We start from the raw sequence: 10,967 nt of genomic DNA, 5'->3' as shown, positions 1-10,967 counted from the left end.
TCCAGCGTCTTCATTGCGTTGTACAATGTAATCAGGGAAGCGCATCGCAATAAAAATAATGACAAAATATTTTATTTCATACAGAACACGTTCAAAACTAGTTTAGTTTTTGCTTAGAATCATAAAACAATTTCTGTATTTCGTTTCATCTCTTTGGGACCGTTTGCTTAAATCGTTTAATAACACAATAACGTGGCGCATCGTATATGTGCTCGGCGTAAAAACGAAGAACATTCCAGAGCAGAAGCGCATTTATATTAAATATTAAATTTTACAATAGCAAAATTAACTTGAAATCAGACGTTAAACATATCACAATTCATATACAATCACAGTTTTAAGATGTTACCGTCAGTCATGATAATTATGTATTTTCTTCATTGAAGATTTGTTTAATTTAATTCAGAGTAAAGGAGAGATTATTACCTACAAAATAAAATAAAATGTTATTTAAACTCATTAACAGAACTATTTGCTTATAAGTCAGTAACCTATCAAAAATTTATCATGAAATTATTCTTTTTAACGAGCGCGTAAATTTTCAGATATTTTGAAGACTTTCATACAATATTTCAGGCATCTCTTTTCATAATATAGCGTTTTATTTTAGAAATACTTTTTCTTTTATATGAATATACATTTAGTGCTTGATCACTTTAAAAAAAATCTGCTGGCGGTAAACATAATTTCCTTGTAATCACCGAGATGATAAATGTAGCTTTTTTAATAAGTCTATTTTTTTTAATGTACACATTTTTAATAATTGACATAACATTTTCTGTAAGAACTACATACTTCTCTGTTTCCCTAAATATAAGTATTACCATTAGTTAATCATTGAAAGCATTATTAACTACTTACAAGTATATTTAATTAGACTAAAAACTAATTACTGGATATAGATTATGGATTTAAAACTGCATAAGCTTAAGATTCAAAGCTGTTTATAAATATACGGCGTTATTTTAATTTTTCTTGCTTTATGTAAATATTTTGCTCTGTTCGTGTTTTATTTTTTATGATCGCATAATATAATCAAATAATAGTACAAAATGTAGGATTTTTTTTTTGTTCGATAATTGATTGCAATTTTGAAATTACTTGTCTTTATTTCAATCATACTATAAAAACTTTCATGTGGCCTGCTTATAAAATATATTCCATTTGTACTACTTTGTATGAATATCCCTCAGGTGTCCTGTTGGTTCGATGTTCTTTTTTTACAACCGGCAACAGTCTGTATATGAATAGCCGCTATCTGAATGTGTTTGTATTTTTCTCTAAGACACATTTCCGTAAAATTCTCTGGTGTTAGTGTATTATTTTGGCCAATCAGCGTTTTACGACCACCCGCGGGGTAGTAAAACCATTCGCGACCTACCTTACCGTAACCAGACGTACTTTGTTCACATTTTGCAGCTTTGAGCATGGACTGGCTGATTTTTATAAAACTCTGAAAATGTAAAGGAAAAAATATATATAATTCAGATTTGGTTCTTAAGTCGTCAAACGTGAATTATTTATTATTATCACTAAAATATTTAGATATCTAGTTTATATTTTAATATTAATTATAATATTCAACGTTTACACAATAATACTTTAAATTTTTGAAATAATTATTTTTTAATTCAATTGCAAAAATTTCAACAATATTTATTGTTATTTAGAATTTAAAACAAAATTTATTAGTTTTACAATTTTTATTATATTAATTAATTATATATGGCTTTAATTTTTGAAATCGAAATAGTTGGCAATGCTCCGGTGGAGACGCCTGATAGTTCTTTCAGATTTAAGTTTCACTCACATTTCTGTAAATTAGTCTATCTAAAATGATTAAAACTAATTTTTTTGAGAATATTTTTTATACAGTGTTTATAAATAATGGTACATTTAGTTGTTATTGTATATAATTCAAAAATCTTTTTAGAATGACACAAACATCGACTTCACCAGGAAAGCTATTATACTCGTATTTCTTATGCGTAGTAAAAATTCAATAATATTTTTTTTGTAAATACTCTAATTATAACATATTATTTTCACGTAAATTAATGCTATGTAGATATACTGTGAATGAATTTTGGAAAACAAAGTTTCAGATAGAGAATAATTATTTTATAATTAGTTACAATTGGATGTTAAGCAATATATATGCATATATATGTTTATATGTATACATGTTTGTAAATTTTTATCTTTTAATTCTTGAGTTTTATAATAATTTAAAGTATTCTACATCTCTTACTGTCTTCGATATCTTGTAAAGCATTTAATACGTAAGCGACTGCTGCGGTTTTGCTTCGCAAAAACTCCATTAATTTTGTGCCGTTAATCGGATAATTTATTGAGAGTTTATCTTCGCCGGAAAATTATCGCGTAATTAAAGGAACATCATTTGCTATTATCAGTGGAATGATTTATGAGAACGCGGTTCTCGATTCGTGCGAACGCGTTCTTGCGGTTTTGGTGCCACAAGAAACGAATCCGGATAGACAATATTAGGAGTAACAAAGACCTAGTTCACTAATTTCTAGTGCAAATGGGTCAGCAGAATATTAAGTTTAATAATGAATACCTTGCAATGGATTGGAATAATTTTGATATCATATCTATTATAATTGAAAAGTCTTCAATTAAGTCATAACCTTGAGAAATAATTTTTTATTTTATATAAAAATATAATTATAACAGCAGCTTTATGTACAGAATATGAAATATTTATATTAGCATTTTTGCTATGAACGATACGAAAAATTTGGGTAATATATATGCTCTATCTTCAGATATTAAAATCAAATATCTTATTGATTACTTGGCAGAAATCGAAAACGTCTTATGAAAACAAAATACTAGATAATATAGAAGACAATGAGGAAGCAAAACAAGATTTAGAATAAAACACCTGAAGATATTGATGATGGTATCTCATTGAAAAAACCTTGGAAAAAGACACGAGAAACCGACTCATTGCCTGATAGAACCAATTTTTATTCTGAAATATATGGTTGAAATGGATATGATTGAAGTAAACAATAATCATCACCTACACCTTTGAAAATCCAAAAAATTATTGTGACTATTTACTCGCAAAATAAAAAAAAATCACAATATTGAAGTTTGCAAATCTGATCTCACAAAATCCAAAGAAAAATAATAACACAAAGAATTTTGATGGTATCATTGCTTATCATTGGAATTTTCTTCTTCGATTATTTCGATTCCGACTCTGTGTCGTATATATCTCGGATAATTTTCCTGGCGGATTTTCGCAGGGACGTCACATGTTTAGGACACCTCCAGGAGCCCTAAAAACCTACACAGCCAGCACGTGCTCATGTCGTCGATTTCACACACATAAACGATTTTAGAAACTCTACAGTATCACAAGTCAGTAGCACCATTTACAGCAGCCGCACTATCCACAAAACACACAGGGCTAAATCTGAAACAATAATACCGCCAGTCAGTATAAATAAGGGTCAAGGAAAAGGTTTACTAATTTGGAATCAGATAATATAATGGTTACAGGTTTATGAAAATTTGTTTATCATTATATTTTGAGATAAGTTCAGCGTCAATGTCAGAACTTGTAAATTAATATTTCCATTATCAATTGTAAATACATGCAGGGCCGCGCCTGGTCAGCGTGCAGTGCGTGCAAATAGGGGAGGCCAAATAGAAAAAACAACAAATTCAAAGGCCGGCCATAACAAAAAGTGGTCGTAAAAAATTACTGTCGCATTAAAAGTCTACTGAATTAAAAGGCGGCCAACTCATTCGCTGCCGTATTGAAAGTCCGCTGTATATATTTAAAAAACCACCGTACTAAAAATCAGCCAAAGGCGGCCGTATTTAATGCGAGATCGAGATCGAATTAAAAACAGGCAACTCTAAGCTCTGTTCACAAATAATTTTTAAGTGAATAAACTTTGTGTAAGTGGCAAGTTGCGTAAACTCTCCAACATGTGTAAATAATCGACTTAAATATGAAAAATATATTAATTCAAGAGTACATTGCAATGTGAAAAACTATCGCAGATTATTAATTTTGTAAAAAAATTCCTAAAAATGTTAGTTATTTTTTATAAATAGTTTAAAAATTTCATATTATAATTATTGAACAAACTGGAGCAAAATAAATTTGTCAATATGTGATCAAATAAAAATCAATTTTATTAAAAATTCACCACCTACCGTGGTTGACCAATTCCGTGATGTGTCCCCTTGTAACATTGGCGACCCACTGATTCATAATGGCAGCACTATCGTATTTGGTGACAGTACCATCACTGTTACTTTTATTTATGTAGGCAGGATTTTTGGCCTGGAGGAATAAATAGTATTAAAAATATAAGTAATATTAACAATGATTGAATGTATTCACCTTTAGTGAAGCTATAATTTTTTCTGCACGTTTCCTGTTGCTCTGGTAACTATCAGGAAGAGAGAGTAGTCTCAATGGCCTGCAGTAATATGAATTTGAGAAATATATAATTATTTTTACAGGCATAAAAAAGCTAAAGTTATGCAACGTATATTTAAACAAGATTTTAAATTTATGTATAGCATAGTATTACAGTGTGTATATATTTACTTGCGTTCTTATATATACCAATAACTTTATAATGTTTGGGATGTGTATGTGTGTGTGTGTTTCAATATATATCTAGTATGGTATTTTCACATTTTAAAAATGAGTTTTTAAATTTTCTATATTTTGAAAATTGGTTTTATTTTATTATGAACACCATTTAAGCTGCTTGAAGAATATTATCAAATGTATACATAATTTTGAATTGTGTAGTTCATATTATGATCGCAGTAAATTCAGATTTGAAACTTGTTTGATAAATGAAAATTCTGTTTAAAGTTTTGTTTCATTGTAAAACTTAACTAACTGATTAAATCAATATGTAATCACATAGATTAATGTACTAAATTTTTTATAAAATTAGTCTTAAGTAGTTATAAAATAATTAATTATTGAAATACACTTGTAAAAATTGTAATGATCAATTAAAATAATCATAAAATGTAAAAAGTAGTATTTTGGTGACGCATCAACAATCACATTTAATAACGTATGTATAATCAACTAAATTCAATAATAATTTGTGTATTTTGCAGGTGCGGGTAGGTTTGAGTTTGCTGCTACCAGAGTCCTTCAGTATTTATACAAACATTGTTACTGTGACGCTCTGAATATGGTATTTATTGGAATTGCATTTGGCACGAATAGATTTATTAAGCGGTGATTTTGTTCAAGATATTAATTGATCAATACTTTAGTTTTCACTATAACTTTTAAAAATTTACAAAATCATTAAAGCATTGAATTTTATGATTCGAATGATCACTTGCACGATATGCCTTGCATGTGGGTTAATTTATTAGTTAGGTAACATCAGTAGTTTTATTATTAATAATAATAACTAACACACTGTGGGGATCAAGCAGGCTGGACATGATTGTAAAAAACAATGGTACTTGTCATGTATATTTCTTTTACTAATTCATTGTTTTTTTTCATAGGGTAAACGACAACTTCAAGCCAAGTAGTCTTCCAATCTCAAGTTACTCAAGACTTGTTCTCCAGCTAAAATAGTCGCTCGATCTACTAATTATGCCCTCCCAAGTAACTATCTTCGTCAGAGAAGGTGTCTGCAATGATATATTGAATAGTTAAGTGCGTAGATGTTAATGAAATAATGAATAAATATATTGTATTCAATTTAATTATGAGCCACTTTACGGCCAAATTACTTTATGCTGTAACGTAAATTACAAAATTATTTAAACATATCTGAATTTTAAAATTTTCTTGTGTTATTAATGATACTTATTAAATGCACTATTTAGTGTAGACAATTACGTAAAGCAGCTTGTTTACTGCAAGTGCCTTAAACATTTAATATTTCGAACCGATGTTATCTCTTGTTTAAATGTTATACTTTCTATTATTTCTTTAAATGGTGCACTCTTTTTCTTAGCTATAAGCTTAAATTAATATCATACTGTGTTATATATTATATAATCTATAATATATATATATATATATATATATATATATGTATTTTAGCCATTTTCATTATTGCAATTGTAAGAATAAATTAATATAATTGTATTATTAAATACTGTGATATATTGATTAAGAATTTTGAATAAAACTAACTAAACTTTATTTGGAGTGTTTCATTTCACACAATTTTCAGTGATATATATTAGAAACATAAGATACAGGTACAGGTATTATAAACTGATAAGCTAATGTTATCATAAACATTAATATACTCATTAATTCGTTCTTCGAAAAGGATTTAATATTTTGAATAAATTTCATATAATATAATATTTGTAATCTATTTCTATCATGATCAATAAACTTAATGTAGTTATAACTTTGACCATTTTAAATATACTAATCTATGGTTTTTCACTCAATTCAAACATGTCGAAAATATTAACATTTAATCTATAATATTATTTAAAGTTTTAATTAGTTCATTTTAATTAATATACCTTAAATATTGGTCTGTTTTATTTAACTATAACTTATAGTAAAAAATATTCAAGTTCTCACTCTTGTTTTATTTTCTTCTTTTGCACAAGAATATCTTCATTATTATTATAATATCTTTTTGTTTACTAGCGTAATTACTACATTAATTGTATTAATTTCTCCACCACGTTTACGCTACCACCTCTTTCCTTACTTTACACACTACCTTACCTAATGCTTATCTACGTTAAGAACTGATACTTTTACCTTGCTTACCTTACCACGTCTCGAACCTGCTACCCTGTCCTCTGCATCGACTCCCACCTCTTTTAAACGTAAAAAACTAACAGGTCATATGGCAAAAAAAACTGGATTGGTGTAGTCTGTGTTGGCGTAATTGGTGCAGTGATGGCTTCGTGCCAAAAAGGTACCTAGTTCGAATCATACCTCAGGACAAAAAACGGATAGCATTAGTGCTGTTCGCGTTGAGGAATTTATTTATTGTAAGATAGCACAAAGATCAAATTTAGATTCAATACACAAAGAGATCATGAGGCCGAAAAAATCAGATTCGGTGTGGCCTGTGTTGGCGTATGCTAGAGTGCAATGTAAAGTAGAAACAATAGTCTTTGGATATGTGATTTGAATAGTTTTTGGATTGCTATACATTTCAAATAGATCCATTCACTTTTTTGCATTCACGTTTAAATTTAAAGTTTGAATTTCGCGCTCTAAATTATACTACTGACGACAAATATTTTGACACATGTTGGTAACTTCAAATACATGAATTGTCAAATAGATTTTCGTGAATTAACAATGAGTTTTTAATTAAATCCTTGAGTTTAGTTTTATTTAATTTATGCATCAAAACGTGTAATTAATTTAGTAGATCATTTTGATATAATAAAATTATCGTGAAACGTTAATTAAAAGCCGAAAAAATGGATATGCGTGGAAGTGCCTAGATGTAACTTGAATCGCTTGATAAGTGTCTCAATTTTGAATCAATTTTATAATTAAACAATTCCAGCGCCTATGTATCCATTAATTATTTACATGCAATTATCAATAGTATAATTTATATATGTGCTTCTGTGGGTTATACTTAGTGGCGTAACTATAGGGTAACGTGGGTGGCAAAATGCCACGGCCTTCGACCTAAGGGGGGCCCGGCCCAGGAAACTGCGGACTCGGAAATACATTTTTAAATTGTACATAAATTTTATTTCTCTTGAAACTTATATTTTATATGTTTTAAGTTTAAAATCGGAGTTAATTATTCGACCAGGCTTGCATCGAACTTATATTCGGCCGAAGATCGAATAGTATCAGTGGCGTAGCATGCCTTCGCAGGGCCTCTTATCAAAATTTGTTTGGGGGCTCCCTTAAGAAGCAATATTTTATCACAAAATATAAAAATACATAAAAATAGAAGAATAGTTATTTATCATTCTAATGATTATTCTATCTAATTTTCTATAATTTTCTGAATTTTTCATAAATGATTTTAGATAAAAATATTCTCTCCTTAGCTTTTTTCGAAAAATTGAATTGATCTTTAGATTTTTTAAAGTTTCTGTCTCTTGGAACAATAGTGACTGTTCTGGTAGAAATTTTGTCCTAAAGTTTTTACGTATTTTTTTTTAATTTTAATATTGAATATCATCGTATTCGTGAAGCACATACAAATTTTTAAAATCTTTTTCAAATATTTTGCAGCAGAAATAAATTCTTTTAAAGCATTAGTTTACAAGTTGAGGTTGAATACCTCTTGATAACAAAATGAAAGGCTAACTACGTCCAAATTATTTATTTTTTTATGAATCATTGTTTTGCTTTAGAGTTTTCATCAATTTCAGCTTACGCTCGTTGAGCCCCTCTGGCCCGGGGCCCCGTATTTTTGATACGGCTGATACGGCGGTAGCTACGCTCCTGCTCAATATTCAAAGAATACATTATTGTTATAGTTATGTCATTTAATATAAATCATTTAACGGCTACGTGCATGAGTTATATGTATATACAATGAAGTCATTTATTATATTCAAAGCCTTTACTAAATAAAGAGCTACCTTAGGTTTTTTATCGCAGAAAATACAAACATTATTTTTGGTCTTGAAAATTAAAAGTTTACTTTTAGAAGCAAATTATAATTCTGACATGTAGACTCCGACTAGTCTCTTTCTTAATTTTATTTATTATAATCGGTTCAACACATTCTAAACGAAAGGATTTTAATTCGTGTTAGAACACATCCACTGGTTTCTTCATATTTTTTCGCGTTTTTTTAACAATTTATGAATTTTCAATTATATTGGCCATGATATGAAAAGATGGAATATTTTATCAAGATTTGAATCTAATAACGAAATAACATTAAAAATATTTAAGCCTACTAGAGTTTGCACACTACAATTATTTTATTATTGGTTTTCCATTGTAATATTCTACTACTACTAATCTAAAACCACTGATCTTTCAAATGCTATAAATATTTAAAAAATTGTTAAGAATTAGAAAATTATTGACATGAATTTGGAAATTTAAAATTAGACGCCACTACTGTAGTAGAAAAATCAATCCCATTTTAAAACTCGTCACAGGAAGGTAATACCCTATTTTGACAAACTTTGGGAATTCATATTCAAGATACTGAAAGTTTGTTCAAAGTTTCATCGAGTATTGGACATTATTATTAAACAAATTAAATCTTGTTTCTTCTGATGAATTAATATGTTCCAAATTTATTTTGCTACAATAGGAGTTTGCAATGATATTGATCAATTAAAAAAAAAGCTTTATAATTTGTTTAGATAAAAAAGACATATCAGAAATTCAGAATAAACAAATTTTAAAATACTAAAATTAAAGTGATAATTGTTTCAAATTTTTATTAAAAAATACGTTTTATTTTATTTTTTCATTTGTTCTAACGTTGAAAATATTCACCAATATTTCATGTTTGATTTTCAAACAAAATTAAGTTTTATGTATTTTTTGTTAATTTTATATGATTACGACTAAATTATAATTATACCTTTAAATTAATACTTTACTTTCTACCTTTTGTATGATTTCATGATTTAAAGCCATAAAATATAAATTAGTTGAAGTTCGTTTGCTAATTGTGATAAAATTTATTAAAATTGTTTTAGCCAATAGTAAAACAGCGTGTAAATGACTATTAACGTTTATTAAACAAAATTAGATAAATTAAAAATTGAGTACCACGGTAGGGCCCCATCGAAAGACTTTGCCACGGGCCCTGGAGGGTCAAGTTACGCCCTGGTTATACTAGAGTACTTCCACCACATATCTGTTGTTATCAAATTCTAAATCACAAAAGTCTCTGAGTCGTGTATTGTGTAAAGACTTTACTCAGACAATTGCAACATATCAAATAAACTTGTAAAAGACTAAAGCTATGCAGTGGTTCTAAAGTAGTGATTTTGTGTCGAGTACTTGAGATTTGCTGCAAAGGATTTTTAACATGTAAGTGCAAAGCATGTTTTATACAAAGCGAGTCAAAGAATATTCTTCTGGAATTATATACAGGCATTTATCATACCATATCTGTTGCACCTATAGCGTTTTAAATATTCAATATTTAACTTATATATATATATATATATATATATATATATATATATATATATATATATATATATCATTAAGTTTTTCTTAATGTAAAGCATTTACATCAAATAATTTATTTTGAGATTTGATTTATAAATCTTTATTTCGATACAATATTGTTTGTCATCTTAATAAAACTATGATTGAACAGAAAGAAATAATAAGATATTACTTATAATTTATTTTCTGAACAGAGTTTATAATTATTGACCGAGTTCTTATTACATGCTACTTTTTATGCTTGTATTAATAATATTTCTTATTAATTATATGTTTAATGCTTGTTTTTCATATTAAATGAAATAAATAAATAAAAATTTATTTGAAGATGCTTTGAGAACTTGTCCCTTTCTTATCCGATATGATTTACAAAGCAACCTGTATATATTTTTGTGGAATATTTTCTGGCTTGTGCATTATTATTATTTTGCATGCATATATCTGCTGAAAATAATGTTAATATTTGAGTCAATATAATTTTTTGTTACTTTATTAATTTTTAATGCATAAAATACAATTTATTTTTGGTTTATTCATCTACAACTAATATGCAAATAAAAGATTTTTAAATTAATTTGGCAGACATATGCGTAAAAACTATGTTCTTATTTAATTTGTTGTGGGGAAAACATATTGATTCAGTTTTTTTTATTTATTTATTATACATGTGCCTTTTCTTACATGTTCTATAATTCAATAAGTTTTGTATTTCTCGTATGTGTCAAAGTCATTGAAAGTAATTTTATATTACAATTCCAATTAAATAGTCAATCAGAAATTCTTTTGTTCATAACAACACTATGAGCTGATTTTGTGTAGAGTT

This window comes from Ctenocephalides felis, unplaced genomic scaffold (assembly GCF_003426905.1).
Source record: "Ctenocephalides felis isolate EL2017-DRISC unplaced genomic scaffold, ASM342690v1 CF-g0.4_SCAFFOLD_01604, whole genome shotgun sequence".
In the NCBI taxonomy this organism is placed as follows: Eukaryota; Metazoa; Arthropoda; class Insecta; order Siphonaptera; family Pulicidae; genus Ctenocephalides; species Ctenocephalides felis.
The sequence above is the reverse complement of the archived record's forward strand: the minus strand, read 5'-3'. Positions refer to the sequence as shown.